The sequence below is a fragment of the Ranitomeya variabilis genome, chromosome 6 (assembly GCF_051348905.1).
Source record: "Ranitomeya variabilis isolate aRanVar5 chromosome 6, aRanVar5.hap1, whole genome shotgun sequence".
NCBI classification, from domain to species: domain Eukaryota; kingdom Metazoa; phylum Chordata; class Amphibia; order Anura; family Dendrobatidae; genus Ranitomeya; species Ranitomeya variabilis.
Window position 1 is genome coordinate 236,708,017 of NC_135237.1, and position 15,927 is coordinate 236,723,943.

The 15,927-nt window shown below is 49.7% G+C and overlaps 1 protein-coding gene and 1 long non-coding RNA gene across 15 annotated transcripts in view; one reads left to right on the forward strand and one right to left on the reverse strand.

Annotated features, from left to right (window-relative positions):
• The window catches only part of LOC143782256 (uncharacterized), a 74,595-nt gene extending 73,523 nt beyond the window's left edge, over window positions 1–1,072 (forward strand). The window contains exons 3-4 of one of the 2 annotated variants that reach the window (XR_013216907.1): window positions 765–921; window positions 1,038–1,072. This is a non-coding gene — a long non-coding RNA (uncharacterized LOC143782256). Of the gene's footprint in view, window positions 1–764; window positions 980–1,037 lie in introns of those variants that run through there. The other variant, XR_013216906.1, reaches the window with a different exon arrangement.
• The window catches only part of CTNND2 (catenin delta 2), a 3,400,942-nt gene that overhangs the window by 2,041,616 nt on the left and 1,343,399 nt on the right, over window positions 1–15,927 (reverse strand). The window lies entirely within an intron of this gene.

Consider the following 15,927-nt stretch of genomic DNA (forward strand, 5'->3'; position numbering starts at 1 on the left):
TTAAAAAATTACACACTAAAAAAAAAAAAGGAAAAAAAACTTGTGTATAAAATTTATTTGGTATATGAATTTTGTTAGATTCCTCAGAGTGCAAATTCCTGCATATCTGAGTATCTGGGTGTGTCTGACGAATAGATCTGTCAGCCCCCACCCAAATTGACATGCAGGGATATCTGCTATAAAATGTGTTCAGATAGATCTGTTTATATGCATGACTTTATACCTGGGGAAGATTCCAAGAAGTCGAAACCGGTTGTATTTTAGTTTGAAATAAAAAACATCCTTGAATCAGAATATCGAGTTCCATCATCATCCTTCAGGAGCACATATTGCTGGGAAAAACATTCACAAAATAAAAAAGGATTAACCTGATCGCTAAACAGCGTAGCGAGAAACCAAATCAAAACCCCAGAATTACCCTTTTTTGGTCACGGGAGATAAAAAGATCCTATCTGCACAAAAATTGTATCATTAAAAACATCATTTAGGCGCGCAAAAAAAAATAAGCCCTCACCCAACCCGAAATCACGAAAAATGGAGATGCTACAGTTATCGGAAAATGGCACAATTTTTTTTCTTTTTTTAGCAAACTTTGGAATTTTTTTTTCACCACTTAGATAAAAAAATAACCTAAACATGTTTAGTGTCTATGAACTTACAATGACCTGGAGAATCTTAATGGTAGAGAGTTTCTCTCATCACACACAGTTGTGTGATCATGGTCAAAAGTTCATTGTCTAATCATTATTTATATTTTTCAACAGTGCTCAAAGTCATAACACATTAGCCTTCGATGAAGAATCGCTTCAACAAGGACCTTCGTCAAGAGAGCCGGGTTCCTAGTGGTTCTGGAGCAGGGATCCGAAAATATAAATATCACCGCATCCTGGCATTTTTGAGACCGGTCCTTGCCCAGAGAACGTAAGTATTTTTTTAGGTGTATTGGGTTGTGTTGTATTACCTAATCTGTATTTTTCTATTCCACAGGAGTTGGAGCTTTTACTAATGTTTGGTACTAATGTTTTTTTTTTTCTCAGCACATGGAGCAGCACTCTTGACCCTGGTTCTGGAGTGGTCCATCACCAAACAGCCACGGACCGGTCCCAGCCATCCAGCAGCGCTGCAGCAAGTGGGCCTGCAACACAGACTAGAGACCAGGGAGCTGGTCCATCAGGTGATCCCCTGTCCCAGTCCTCTGCCTCTGCCTCTTTTTGGGGGGGGGCTCTTCCCGGCAGCGTCTCAGGGCCTCGGACAAGTCACTCATGCCTGAGTTTTTGCACTTGAGCTCAGTCTTTCATGATGGACTCAAAGCGATGGGAGGCAGACTGGATACTGCCATAAACCATATTAATACACTTATCCAGGATGTCACCAGAAGCCTTGACCAAGATAAAGCCAACCTCCAGAGGCCAGCACATATTTTTTTTAATCAAATAGAGAAGGGCATGTCGGAACACCTTACTCCTGATCTCCAGCTTAGTGTCATGCAGACCTGCAATGCTGCTTACGTGCAGGCTATGCAGCAGAGTCGGTATCTTCAGCAGCCAGTGGTGGCGATGCCACAGATGGCAACACTGTCACGCTTGACCTGAATGCTGAGCTCTGCTGCATACCAATGCATGGCCACCACCATTCCAAGCACTGCCGGACACCATTACAGCACAACCACCATGCCGAGTGCTGTTGGTCAGCCCACCGCCACCACCATGCCAACTGCTGCTCCTGCTTGGACATCCTCCACTGCCACCACCATGCAGCAGCAGCAACACCCGGACCCGGTCCCAGGAATGGCTTTCCGCACCACCACCATGCAGCAGCAGCAGCCGGACCCTGGCACAGCCTTCCCCACTACCACCATGCAGCAGCAGGACCCTGGCATGGCCTTCCGCACCACCACCATGCAGCAGCCAGACCCTGGCATGGCCTTTCCCACCACCACCACCACCATGCAGCAGCAGCAGCAGCCGGACCCTGACATGGCCTTCCCCACTACCACCATGTAGCAGCAGGACCCTGGCATGGCCTTCCGCACCACTGCCATGCAGCAGAAGCAGCAGCAGCAGCCGGACCCTGGCATCAGGGCCGCCATCAAGGCATTACAGCCATGACTGGCGTATGGGGCCCGGTGGGCAAAGGGGGCCTGCATCGGGCCCCGTCTAATCTGCTCACCGAGCCCCCCCTGCAGGCGCTGCAGCACGCTATTGACGTGCGGGCCCGCGCTCGCACGTCAATAGTTAACAGCCGCCAGCCAGTCGGAGGCTGGCAGCTGAGTTGAGCCGCAGTGCGCATGTCGCCGGCGTCTGACGTCATTGTCAGCCGCCGGCGAGTGCGTGCTTCACCTGCGTGGAGGGAGTGAGCTTCGCCCACCGCAGGAGCATGGCCAGGTAAGAACTCGTGTTTTTTTTTTTTTTTTGAGAGCGGCAATCCAGGGGGCCCCGGGGCAGAATGCTGGACATGCTGGAGCAGGGATGGTGGACACAGGGGCAGAATGCTGGACACGCTGGGGCAGAGATGCTGGACAAAGGGGCAGAATGCTGAACACGCTGGGGCAGAGATGGTGGACACAGGGGCAGAATGCTGGACATGCTGGGGCAGAGATAGAGGACACAGGGGCAGAATGCTGGACACGCTGGGGCAGAGATGGTGGACACAGGGGCAGAATGCTGGACACGCTGGGGCAGGGATGCTGGACACAGTGGTAGAATGCTGGCCACAGGGGCAGAGATGCTGGCCACGGGGGCAGATATGCTGGCCACGGGGGCAGAGATGCTGGCCACGGGGGCAGAATGCTGGCCACGGGGAAAGACTGTGAGACATGGGGGCAGAATGCTGGACACGGGGAAAGACTGTTAGACATGGGGGCAGAATGCTGGACACGAGGGGCAGAATGCTGGACACGGGGGCAGAATGCTGGACATGGGGAAAGACTGAGACACGGGGGCAGAATGCTGGACACGGGCAGAATGCTGGACACGGGGAAAGACTGTGAGACATGGGGGCAGAATGCTGGATACAGGGGCAGAATGCTGGACACGGGCAGAATGCTGGACACGAGGGGCAGACTGAGAGACACGGGGGCAGAATGCTGGACACGGGCAGAATGCTGGACACGAGAGGCAGACTATGAGACACGGGCAGATACAGGGGCAGAATGCTGGATACAGGGGCAGAATGCTGGACACCAGGACAGAATGGAGATACAGGGCATGACTGGTGACACTGGGGGCATGACTGGAGACAGATGGGGCAGAATGGAGACACAGGGGGCATGATTGGAGACATGGGGGCGTTATTGGAGCCAAAGGGGGCAGAAAGGAGATACGGTGCAGGATGAAAGACAAGGGGGCATGATTGGAGACAGATGGAGCAGGGTTGGAGACAGATCATGCAGGATGACAGATGGGGCAGGATGGGGAGATCATATGGGGCAGGATGGATACTCATGAGGGCAGGATGGGTGAACATATGGCTGAAGCCAGGAATGAGACACACGGGGCCAAGGTGGGGGATATTATTATTACCATAGGGGCTAATTAAGGGATATTATTACTGCAGTGATGTATTTATTTTATTTTTTGAGGACACTGTTTTAAATGGGGGGTGGTCCTGTTACTGTGTAGAGTGACACTATGTTGCCTCTTTTTCTTCATGTGGTGTAATGTAGAAGTTGGAAAAAATTAAGTAATGTGTTCTGCAAGCGGAGCTCGAGATAACTGTGTTATTTCCTGCAGTGACAAGTCCTGGCTGGATGAAGTGATGGCGGTCTGTGCTGGATGAAAGAAGGACTTCACCTAGAGACGTCACTGGTGAGTCAGTGTGTTACCTATACACTGACACTATACACTGTATACTATATACAGAGGTCCTGTGTATAATGTCACCGGTGATCACTGTATAACCTGTACACAGACACTGCATACTAAGTACAGACATGGCCAAAAGTTTTGAGAATGACACCAAAATTATATTTTCACATGATCTGCTGCCCTCTGGTTTTTATTAGTGTTTGTCTGATGTTTATATCACATACAGAAATATAATTGCAATCATATTATGAGTAGGGTTGAGCGAAACGGGTCGGCCATTTTCAGAAGTCGCCGACTTTTGGCAAAGTCGGGTTTCATGAAACCCGACCCGACCCCTGTGTGGGGTCGGCCATGAGGTTGGCGATCTTCTGAATCTGGGATCGGAATTCCGATACCGAGTTCCGATATGTTTGCGATATCGGGAATCGGTATCGGAATCCATATTTAAGTGTAAAATAAAGAATTAAAATAAAAAATATTGATATACTCACCTGTCCGGCGCCCCCTGCAACTTACCGAGGGAATCGGCGGCCTGCTTTGGTTAAAATGAGCACGTCCAGGGCCTTCCGTGACGTCACGGCTTTGTGATTGGTCGCGACGGCCCATGTGACCGCCACGCGACCAATCACAAGGAATAAATTCTAGGAATTTAGGACCTGAGAATGACGTCCGCGGCTTGTGATTGGTCGCGTGGCTGTCACAGGGGCCGTTGCGACCAATCACAAAGCCGTGACGTCATCTTAAGGTCCTTCATGCGCTGATTCTTAGGAAGTAAGGCTGCCGGAAAGAAGCCGAGGGTGAGTATATACCTAATAGGAATATACTCACCCTCGGACTCGCCCTGCTTCTTTCCGGCAGCCTTCCTTCCTAAGAATCAGCACGTGCAGGACCTTAAGATAACGTCACGGCTTTGTGATTGGTCGCGACGGCCCATGTGACAGCCACGCGACCAATCACAAGCCGCGGACGTCATTCTCAGGTCCTAAATTCCTAGAATTTAGAATTCTAGGAATTTAGGACCTGAGAATGACGTCCGCGGCTTGTGATTGGTCGCGTGGCGGTCACATGGGCCGTCGCGACCAATCACAAAGCCATGACGTCACGGAAGGCACTGGACGCGCTCATTTTAACGCGCTCATTTTAACCAAAGCAGGCCGCCGGTTCCCTCGGTAAGTTGCAGGGGGCGCCGGACAGGTGAGTATATCAATATTTTTTATTTTAATTCTTTATTTTACACTTAAATATGGATCCCAGGGCCTGAAGGAGAGTTTCCTCTCCTTCAGACCCTGGGAACCATAGTATCCCATTGCAGTGCATTGGGTTTCGTGTTTCGGCCGACCCTGACCCCGACTTTTTTATAGGATCGGCCGATTTCACTCGACCCGACTTTTGAGAAAGTCGGGTTTCGTGAAACCCGACCCGATCCTATAAAAGTTAAGGTCGCTCAACCCTAATTATGAGTACCAATAGGTTATATTGACAGTTAGAATGAGTTAATGCAGCAAGTCAATATTTGCAGTGTTGACCCTTCTTCTTCAAGACCTCTGCAATTCTCCCTGGCATGCTCTCAATCAACTTCTGGACCAAATCCTGACTGATAGCAGTCCATTCTTGCATAATCAATGCTTGCATTTTGCCAGAATTTGTAGGTTTGTTTGTCCACCCGTCTCTTGATGATTGACCACAAGTTCTCAATGGGATTAAGATCTGGGGAGTTTCCAGGCCATGGATCCAAAAGCTCTATGTTTTGTTCCATGAGCCATTTAGTTATCACTAGGGTTGAGTGAAACGGGTCGTTCATTTTCAAAAGTCGCCGACTTTTGGCAAAGTCGGGTTTCATGAAACCCGATCCGACCCCTGTGCGGGGTCGGCCATGCGGTACGCGACTTTCGCGCCAAAGTCGCGTTTCAATGACGCGAAAAGTGCCATTTCTCAGCCAATGAAGGTGAACGCAGAGTGTGGGCAGCGTGATGACATAGGTCCTGGTCCCCACCATCTTAGAGAAGGGCATTGCAGTGATTGGCTTTCTGTCTGCGGCGTCACAGGGGCTATAAAGGGGCGTTCCCGCCGACCGCCATCTCACTGCTGCTGATCTGAGCTTAGGGAGAGGTTGCTGCCGCTTCGTCAGAAGCAGGGATAGCGTTAGGCAGGGTCTATTAACCACCAAACCGCTTGTGCTGTAGCGATTTCCACTGTCCAACACCACCTTCGGTGTGCAGGGACAGTGGAAGCTACATTTTTTTTTTTCCTCAGCGCTGTAGCTCATTGGGCTGCCCTAGAAGGCTCCCTGATAGCTGCATTGCTGTGTGTATGCCACTGTGCAAACCAACTGCTTTTTTCAAAGCACAAATCCTCTTGTTCCTTCCTTTCTGCACAGCTATCTTTTTTGTTTGTCCACACTTTTTATTTAATTTGTGCATCAGTCCACTCCTTATTGCTGCCTGCCATACCTGGCTGAAATTACTGCAGGGACATATTAATTGTAGGACAGTCCCTGTTTTGTTTTGTTTTTTTGTGGGAGATTAAGATTGGCATTTCTGCTAGAGTGCCATCCCTGTGTGTGCCATCTCTCACTCAGTGGGCCATAGAAAGCCTATTAATTTTTTTGCTTGATTTGGGTTCTAAAATCTACCTGAAAAAAAATCACTACATCAATCATTGGGAGAAAAATATTGGCCTCAGGGCTTGTGTGCCACTCCTGACTCCTGTGTGTGCCATCTCTCACTCAGTGGGCCATAGAAAGCCTATTCATTTTTTTGCTTGATTTGGGTTCTAAAATCTACCTGAAAAAAAATCACTACATCAATCATTGGGAGAAAAATATTGGCCTCAGGGCTTGTGTGCCACTCCTGACTCCTGTGTGTGCCATCTCTCACTCAGTGGGCCATAGAAAGCCTATAAATTTTTTTGCTTGATTTGGGTTCTAAAATCTACCTGAAAAAAAAATCACTACATCAATCAGTGGGAGAAAAATATTGGCCTCAGGGCTTGTGTGCCACTCCTGACTCCTGTGTGTGCCATCTCTCACTCAGTGGGCCATAGAAAGCCTTTTTTTTTATTTATTATTTGGTTTCTAAATTGTCCCTGAAAAAAATCATTTTATCTTATTTGGTTTCTAAAGTCTCCCTGAAAAAAAAAAAAAATTAAAACAGTGGGAGATTAATATTGCCCTTTCTGCTTGTGTGCCAGTCTTGACTCCTGGGTGTGCCATCTCTCTCTCTCAAATTGTGGGCCTTAGAAAGCCTATTAATTTTTTTGCTTGATTTGGGTTCTAAAATCTACCTGAAAAAAAAATCACTACATCAATCAGTGGGAGAAAAATATTGGCCTCAGGGCTTGTGTGCCACTCCTGACTCCTGTGTGTGCCATCTCTCACTCAGTGGGCCATAGAAAGCCTTTTTTTTATTATTATTATTTGGTTTCTAAATTGTCCCTGAAAAAATCATTTTATCTTATTTGGTTTCTAAAGTCTCCCTGAAAAAAAAAAAAAAAAAATAGGTGGGAGATTAATATTGACATTTGTGCTTGAGTGACAGTCCTGCATGTGTGGCATCTCTGTGATTTGGTGCCACAGAAAACAGAGTGTGTAACATTGGGCCTGATTTTCCTTGTGGTCTCACCAACCTGTAAAGGGATATTGAAATCATACTGAAGTTATAGCTCACCGTGTAAGTTGTTTGACAGCAACAATTAAAGTTACTTTGGTTAAGTTTTTAAAACAATGAGGAAGTCTTGTGCAAGAGGTCGTGGCCGTGGGCGTTCATTGTCAGCTGGTAATGATGGTAGTGGTAGTGGAGCATCAGGTGGTCGTGGGGATAAAAATATTCCACCTAAGTCTGGAGCTGTGGAGCCAGGTTCGTTGTCTGGCTACACAAGGCCTCGAACGCTCTCTTTTCTGGGAGTAGGAAAACCGCTTTTAAAGCCGGAGCAGCAACAGCAAGTTTTGGCTTACCTTGCAGACTCAGCCTCTAGCTCTTTTGCCTCCTCTTCTGAAACTGGTAAATGTAAAAACAGCGCGTCGCTTGTGGATGTTCACGGTCAGGGACAAGTCGCTTCCTTGTCCTCTTCAGCAAAAACAACAACAAGAGAGAAGGATGCAGCAGGCGACACAACGGGTTACTCCATGGAGCTCTTTACACATACCGTCCCTGGCTTAGAAAGTGAAACACTTAACAGGCCATGCCCATTACAAGTAGATTCTGACATGGAGTGCACTGATGCACAGCCACAGCCAGAGTACTATGCTGCTCCTTTGACTCAGACCACAACATTGCCCTCTCAGGGTACTGATCCACAATCAGACCCTGATGAGACTATGTTGCCCCGCCACGAACGCTATACCACCGACCGACACGGTGACACAGACGAAGTTGCACACGAGCTCGAAGAGGAGGTAATAGATGACCCAGTTGTTGACCCCGATTGGCAGCCATTGGGGGAACAGGGTGCAGGCGGCAGTAGTTCAGAAGCGGAGGTGGAGGAGGGGCCGCAGCAGGCATCAACATCGCAACAGGTTCCATCTGCCGGTCCCGTATCTGGGCCAAAACGCGTGTCAAAGCCAAAACCTGTTGGAGGACAGCGTGGCCATCCGGTTAAAGCTCAGTCTGCAATCCCTGAAAAGGGATCCGATGCTAGGAAGAGTGCAGTCTGGCATTTTTTTAAACAACATCCAATTGATCAGCGCAAAGTCATCTGTCAAAAATGTTGAACTAGCTTAAGCAGAGGTCAGAATCTGAAAAGTCTCAATACTAGTTGCATGCATAGACACTTAACCACCATGCATTTTCAAGCCTGGACTAACTACCAAACGTCCCTTAAGGTTGTAGCACCCTCGGCCAATGAAGCTAGTCAGCAACACAACATCCCTTCCGTCACTGTAAGGCCACCATTTTCCGCACCACCGGCAATATCTGTGCAGGTTTCTTTGCCAGCCAAAAGCAGTCAGGGTCAGGGAATCACCAGTTTTGTAGGAGGAAATATTGCATCTAGGGCACCGGCGGAAACAATACCGTCTCCAACCGTCTCTCAGTCTGCCATGTCCTGCGGCACACCCGAAAGTTCCACGATCTCCAGCTCTCCAGTCCAGCTCACCCTACATGAGACTCTGGTTAGAAAAAGGAAGTACTTATCCTCGCATCCGCGTACACAGGGTTTTAACGCCCACATAGCTAGACTAATCTTGTTAGAGATGATGCCCTACCGTTTAGTTGAAAGCGAAGCTTTCAAAGCCCTGATGGAGTACGCTGAACCACGATACGAGCTACCCAGTCGACACTTTTTTCCAGAAAAGCCATCCCAGCCCTGCACCAGCATGTTAAACAGCGCATCTTCCATGCACTCAGGCAATCTGTGAGTACAAAGGTGCACCTGACTACAGATGCATGGACCAGTAGGCATGGCCAGGGACGTTATGTGTCCATCACGGCACACTGGGTGAGTGTGGTGGATGCAGGGTCCACAGGGGACATCAATTTCGGGACAGTTGTGCCTAGCCCACGGTCTAGGAAACAGTTGGCTGTAGGCGTTCGCACCCCCTCCTCCTCCTCCTCGTCCTCCTGCAGAAGCGACAGCTCTTCCACAGACCGCAGTCGGCCAACCACTCCATCGGCAGATGACACTGTTGCACACAAGTTGTCCCATTATGGGCCAGCTACTGGCAAGCGTCAGCAGGCTGTATTGGCTATGAAGTGTTTGGGCGACAACAGACACACCGCGGAAGTTCTGTCCGAGTTCTTGCAACAAGAAACGCAGTCGTGGCTGGGCACAGTAGATCTTGAGGCAGGCAAGGTAGTGAGTGATAACGGAAGGAATTTCATGGCTGCCATCTCCCTTTCCCAACTGAAACACATTCCTTGCCTGGCTCACACCTTAAACCTGGTGGTGCAGTGCTTATTGAAAACTTATCCTGGGTTCTCCGACCTGCTCCTCAAAGTGCGTGGACTTTGCTCACATATCCGACGTTCGCCTGTACACTCCAGCCGTATGCAGACCTATCAGCGGTCTTTGAACCTTCCCCAGCATCGCCTAATCATAGACGTTGCAACAAGGTGGAACTCAACACTGCACATGCTTCAGAGACTGTGCCAACAGAGGCGGGCTGTTATGTTTTTGTGGGAGGATACACATACACGGGCAGGCAGTAGGATGGCAGACATGGAGTTGTCTGGTGTGCAGTGGTCGAAGATACAAGACATGTGTCAAGTCCTTCAGTGTTTTGAGGAATGCACACGGCTGGTTAATGCAGACAACGCCATAATAAGCATGAGCATCCCCCTAATGTGTCTGCTGATGCAAAGTTTGACGCACATAAAGGATCAGGCGTCTGCACCAGAGGAAGAGGAAAGCCTTGATGACAGTCAGCCATTGTCTGGTCAGGGCAGTGTACAGGACGAGGTAGCGGGCGAAGAGGAGGTGGAGGACGAGGAGGATGATGGGGATGAGTTTATTTTTAATGAGGAAGCTTTCCCGGGGGCACTGGAAATTGGTTGCGTGGCAAGGCCGGGTTCTGGTTTTTTGAGGGACACAAGGGACGTAGATTTGCCTGAAACTGCCCCTCAACCAATCACAACCGGAGATTTGTCAACTGGAACTTTGGCCCACATGGCGGATTATGCCTTACGTATCCTAAAAAGGGACATACGCATTTTGAAAATGAACGATGACGATTACTGGTTGGCCTGCCTCCTTGATCCACGCTATAAAGGCAAATTGCAAAATATTATGCCACATGAGAACTTGGAACTAATATTAGCAACCAAACAATCAACTCTTGTTGACCGTTTGCTTCAGGTATTCCCAGCACACAGCGCACGTGATCGTTCTCACACGAGCTCCAGGGGCCAGCAGACTAGGAGTGTTAGGGGTGCACACATCAGAAGTGGCGTTGGACAGAGGGGTTTTCTGACCAGGTTGTGGACTAATTTTGCTATGACCGCAGACAGGACAGGTACTGCTGCATCAATTGAAAGTGCCTGTCACAACATTTGTCCAGTATGGTTACTAACTATTTTTCATCCCTTATCGATGTTCTCCCTCAACCGTCATTCCCATTTGATTACTGGGCATCAAAATTAGACACCTGGCCAGAATTGGCAGAATATGCATTGCAGGAGCTTGCATGCCCGGCAGCTAGTGTCCTATCAGAAAGAGTATTCAGTGCTGCAGGTTCAATATTAACCGAAAAAAGGACTCGTCTGGCTACCCAAAATGTTGATGACCTAACATTCATTAAAATGAACCACAACTGGATTTCGAAATCTTTTGCCCCACCTTGCCCGGCCGACACCTAGCTTTCCTATGAAAAGCTCTTGCCTGTGGACTACTGTGAATTACTTTTCTAATGTCTAATTTGCTGCAGCTGATTGTCCAGCATACGACATGTTTACACCTCCCTAAATGGCCAAACTCCCCACACGGGGCCGTGGTATCGCGACTTGGTGCAAGCACCCGTGAGACTGCTGTTTGTCTGAAGAGGTGGGTGTGCTCGCTTTTGGTCGACGGCATTGCTACTGGGTCCCTCATAGTACAATAAAGTGTCTCTGGCGGTGGTGGTGCGCACCCAACGTCAGACACACTGTTGTAACATGAGGGGCCCTGGGCCTGTACCGCCGGCCACAAGAGAGTTCACCCACCCCCAGGTCAAACATTGCTCTACCACTTCCACAGTTATCTCTCACACTTCCACCAATGTTTAGTCTATGCGCTGACATCCTTCCATACCTGCCACTGACAATACCATTGTGTTGACATGTATGATGGTACTTAACATAGTCAGGGGCAGTGTCCTCTATTTACTACAGTAAATACTTTGCGCTAAATTAGTAGGTCTGAAACAACGCAGAGGATCCCACCCCTGAACCTAATGATTGCACCCTTTAGTGTTTTTGTTTTGTTTTAATGCGAGACATTCACATTTAGTTGTTGTTTTGGACTACTAACTGGCAGACACTCATTACAATCGGCCTCCGTTGACCAGACCACTGCTGCCCGTGTCCCCCTGGAACCAATTATAAAGTGCCTACAGCCAGCCCATTTTATTATGTTAGGCCTTGGAAGCCTGTCTGCGGTCCCTCCTTCCACTAGGCCTCCACTGACCTGACCACTGCTGCCCGTGTACCCCTGGAACCAATTATAAAGTGCCTACAGCCAGCCCATTTTATTATGTTAGGCCTTGGAAGCCTGTCTGCGGTCCCTCCTTCCACTAGGCCTCCAATGACCAGACCACTGCTGCCCGTGTACCCCCGGAACCAATTATAAAGTGCCTACAGCCAGCCCATTTTATTATGTTAGGCCTTCGAAGCCTGTCTGCGGTCCCTCCTTCCACTAGGCCTCCAATGACCAGACCACTGCTGCCCGTGTCCCCCAGGAACCAATTATGAAGTGCCTACAGCCAGCCCATTTTATTATGTTAGGCCTTGGAAGCCTGTCTGCGGTCCCTCCTTCCACTAGGCCTCCACTGACCTGACCACTGCTGCCCGTGTACCCCTGGAACCAATTATAAAGTGCCTACAGCCAGCCCATTTTATTATGTTAGGCCTTGGAAGCCTGTCTGCGGTCCCTCCTTCCACTAGGCCTCCAATGACCAGACCACTGCTGCCCGTGTACCCCTGGAACCAATTATAAAGTGCCTACAGCCAGCCCATTTTATTATGTTAGGCCTTGGAAGCCTGTCTGCGGTCCCTCCTTCCACTAGGCCTCCACTGACCTGACCACTGCTGCCCGTGTACCCCTGGAACCAATTATAAAGTGCCTACAGCCAGCCCATTTTATTATGTTAGGCCTTGGAAGCCTGTCTGCGGTCCCTCCTTCCACTAGGCCTCCAAAGACCAGACCACTGCTGCCCGTGTACCCCTGGAACCAATTATAAAGTGCCTACAGCCAGCCCATTTTATTATGTTAGGCCTTGGAAGCCTGTCTGCGGTCCCTCCTTCCACTAGGCCTCCGTTGACCAGACCACTGCTGCCCGTGTCCCCCTGGAACCAATTATAAAGTGCCTACAGCCAGCCCATTTTATTATGTTAGGCCTTGGAAGCCTGTCTGCGGTCCCTCCTTCCACTAGGCCTCCACTGACCTGACCACTGCTGCCCGTGTACCCCTGGAACCAATTATAAAGTGCCTACAGCCAGCCCATTTTATTATGTTAGGCCTTGGAAGCCTGTCTGCGGTCCCTCCTTCCACTAGGCCTCCAATGACCAGACCACTGCTGCCCGTGTACCCCTGGAACCAATTATAAAGTGCCTACAGCCAGCCCATTTTATTATGTTAGGCCTTCGAAGCCTGTCTGCGGTCCCTCCTTCCACTAGGCCTCCAATGACCAGACCACTGCTGCCCGTGTCCCCCTGGAACCAATTATAAAGTGCCTACAGCCAGCCCATTTTATTATGTTAGGCCTTGGAAGCCTGTCTGCGGTCCCTCCTTCCACTAGGCCTCCACTGACCTGACCACTGCTGCCCGTGTACCCCTGGAACCAATTATAAAGTGCCTACAGCCAGCCCATTTTATTATGTTAGGCCTTGGAAGCCTGTCTGCGGTCCCTCCTTCCACTAGGCCTCCAATGACCAGACCACTGCTGCCCGTGTACCCCTGGAACCAATTATAAAGTGCCTACAGCCAGCCCATTTTATTATGTTAGGCCTTGGAAGCCTGTCTGCGGTCCCTCCTTCTACTAGGCCTCCACTGACCTGACCACTGCTGCCCGTGTACCCCTGGAACCAATTATAAAGTGCCTACAGCCAGCCCATTTTATTATGTTAGGCCTTGGAAGCCTGTCTGCGGTCCCTCCTTCCACTAGGCCTCCAATGACCAGACCACTGCTGCCCGTGTACCCCTGGAACCAATTATAAAGTGCCTACAGCCAGCCCATTTTATTATGTTAGGCCTTCGAAGCCTGTCTGCGGTCCCTCCTTCCACTAGGCCTCCAATGACCAGACCACTGCTGCCCGTGTCCCCCTGGAACCAATTATAAAGTGCCTACAGCCAGCCCATTTTATTATGTTAGGCCTTCGAAGCCTGTCTGCGGTCCATCCTTCCACTAGGCCTCCAATGACCAGACCACTGCTGCCCGTGTCCCCCTGGAACCAATTATAAAGTGCCTACAGCCAGCCCATTTTATTATGTTAGGCCTTGGAAGCCTGTCTGCGGTCCCTCCTTCCACTAGGCTTCCACTGACCTGACCACTGCTGCCCGTGTACCCCTGAAACCAATTATAAAGTGCCTACAGCCAGCCCATTTTATTATGTTAGGCCTTGGAAGCCTGTCTGTGGTCCCTCCTTCCACTAGGCCTCCACTGACCTGACCACTGCTGCCCGTGTACCCCTGGAACCAATTATAAAGTGCCTACAGCCAGCCCATTTTATTATGTTAGGCCTTGGAAGCCTGTCTGCGGTCCCTCTTTCCACTAGGCCTCCAATGACCTGACCACTGCTGCCCGTGTACCCCTGGAACCAATTATAAAGTGCCTACAGCCAGCCCATTTTATTATGTTATGCCTTGGAAGCCTGTCTGCGGTCCCTCCTTCCACTAGGCCTCCAATGACCAGACCACTGCTGCCCGTGTACCCCTGGAACCAATTATAAAGTGCCTACAGCCAGCCCATTTTATTATGTTAGGCCTTCGAAGCCTATGTGCGGTCCCTCCTTCCACTAGGCCTCCAATGACCAGACCACTGCTGCCTGTGTCCCCTTGGAACCAATTATAAAGTGCCTACAGCCAGCCCATTTTATTATGTTAGGCCTTGGAAGCCTGTCTGCGGTCCCTCCTTCCACTAGGCCTCCACTGACCTGACCACTGCTGCCCGTGTACCCCTGGAACCAATTATAAAGTGCCTACAGCCAGCCCATTTTATTATGTTAGGCCTTCGAAGCCTGTCTGCGGTCCCTCCTTCCACTAGTCCTCCACTGACCTGACCACTGCTGCCCGTGTACCCCTGGAACCAATTATAAAGTGCCTACAGCCAGCCCATTTTATTATGTTAGGCCTTGGAAGCCTGTCTGCGGTCCCTCCTTCCACTAGGCCTCCACTGACCTGACCACTGCTGCCCGTGTACCCCTGGAACCGATTATAAAGTGCCTACAGCCAGCCCATTTTATTATGTTAGGCCTTCGAAGCCTGTCTGCGGTCCCTCCTTCCACTAGGCCTCCAATGACCAGACCACTGCTGCCCGTGTACCCATGGAACCAATTATAAAGTGCCTACAGCCAGCCCATTTTATTATGTTAGGCCTTGGAAGCCTGTCTGCGGTCCCTCCTTCCACTAGGCCTCCAATGACCAGACCACTGCTGCCCGTGTACCCCTGGAACCAATTATAAAGTGCCTACAGCCAGCCCATTTTATTATGTTAGGCCTTCGAAGCCTGTCTGCGGTCCCTCCTTCCACTACGCCTCCAATGACCAGACCACTGCTGCCCGTGTACCCCTGGAACCAATTATAAAGTGCCTACAGCCAGCCCATTTTATTATGTTAGGCCTTGGAAGCCTGTCTGCGGTCCCTCCTTCCACTAGGCCTCCACTGACCTGACCACTGCTGCCCGTGTACCCCTGGAACCTATTTTACCGTGCATAGAGCCTATTTTTTTATTTTATTTAATATTAATAAAGCCATGATGGACTACGCTGTACCACGCTATGAGCTACCCAGTTGACAATTCTTTTGCGAGAAAAGCCATCCCACCCCTCCACCAGCATGTTAAAGACCACATTGTCCTTTCATTCTGTCAATCTGTGAGTCCAAAGGTACACCTGACAACAGACACATGGAGCGGTAGGCATGGCCACGGAAGGTTACGTGTCCTTTGTGGCGCAATGGGTTAATGTATTGGATGCATGGTCCACACAGGGGACAGCCTGGTAAGTCTGTCTGCAGTCCCTAATTCAAGTTGTCCTCAAATGAATAAATCTGAGCTTCCACCTTCTGGCTCTCATTAAGTGCTGTTTTTTAAAAGATTGTTGGTTCCGGCCTACTAACGGTGTCTGCCCCTGCCTGGTGTTGTCCTCAACTGAATAAATCTGAGCTTCCACCTTCTGGCTCTCATTAAGTGCTGTTTTTTAAAAGATTGTTGGTTCCGGCCTACTAACGGTGTCTGCCCCTGCCTGGTGTTGTCCTCAACTGAATAAAGCTGAGCTTC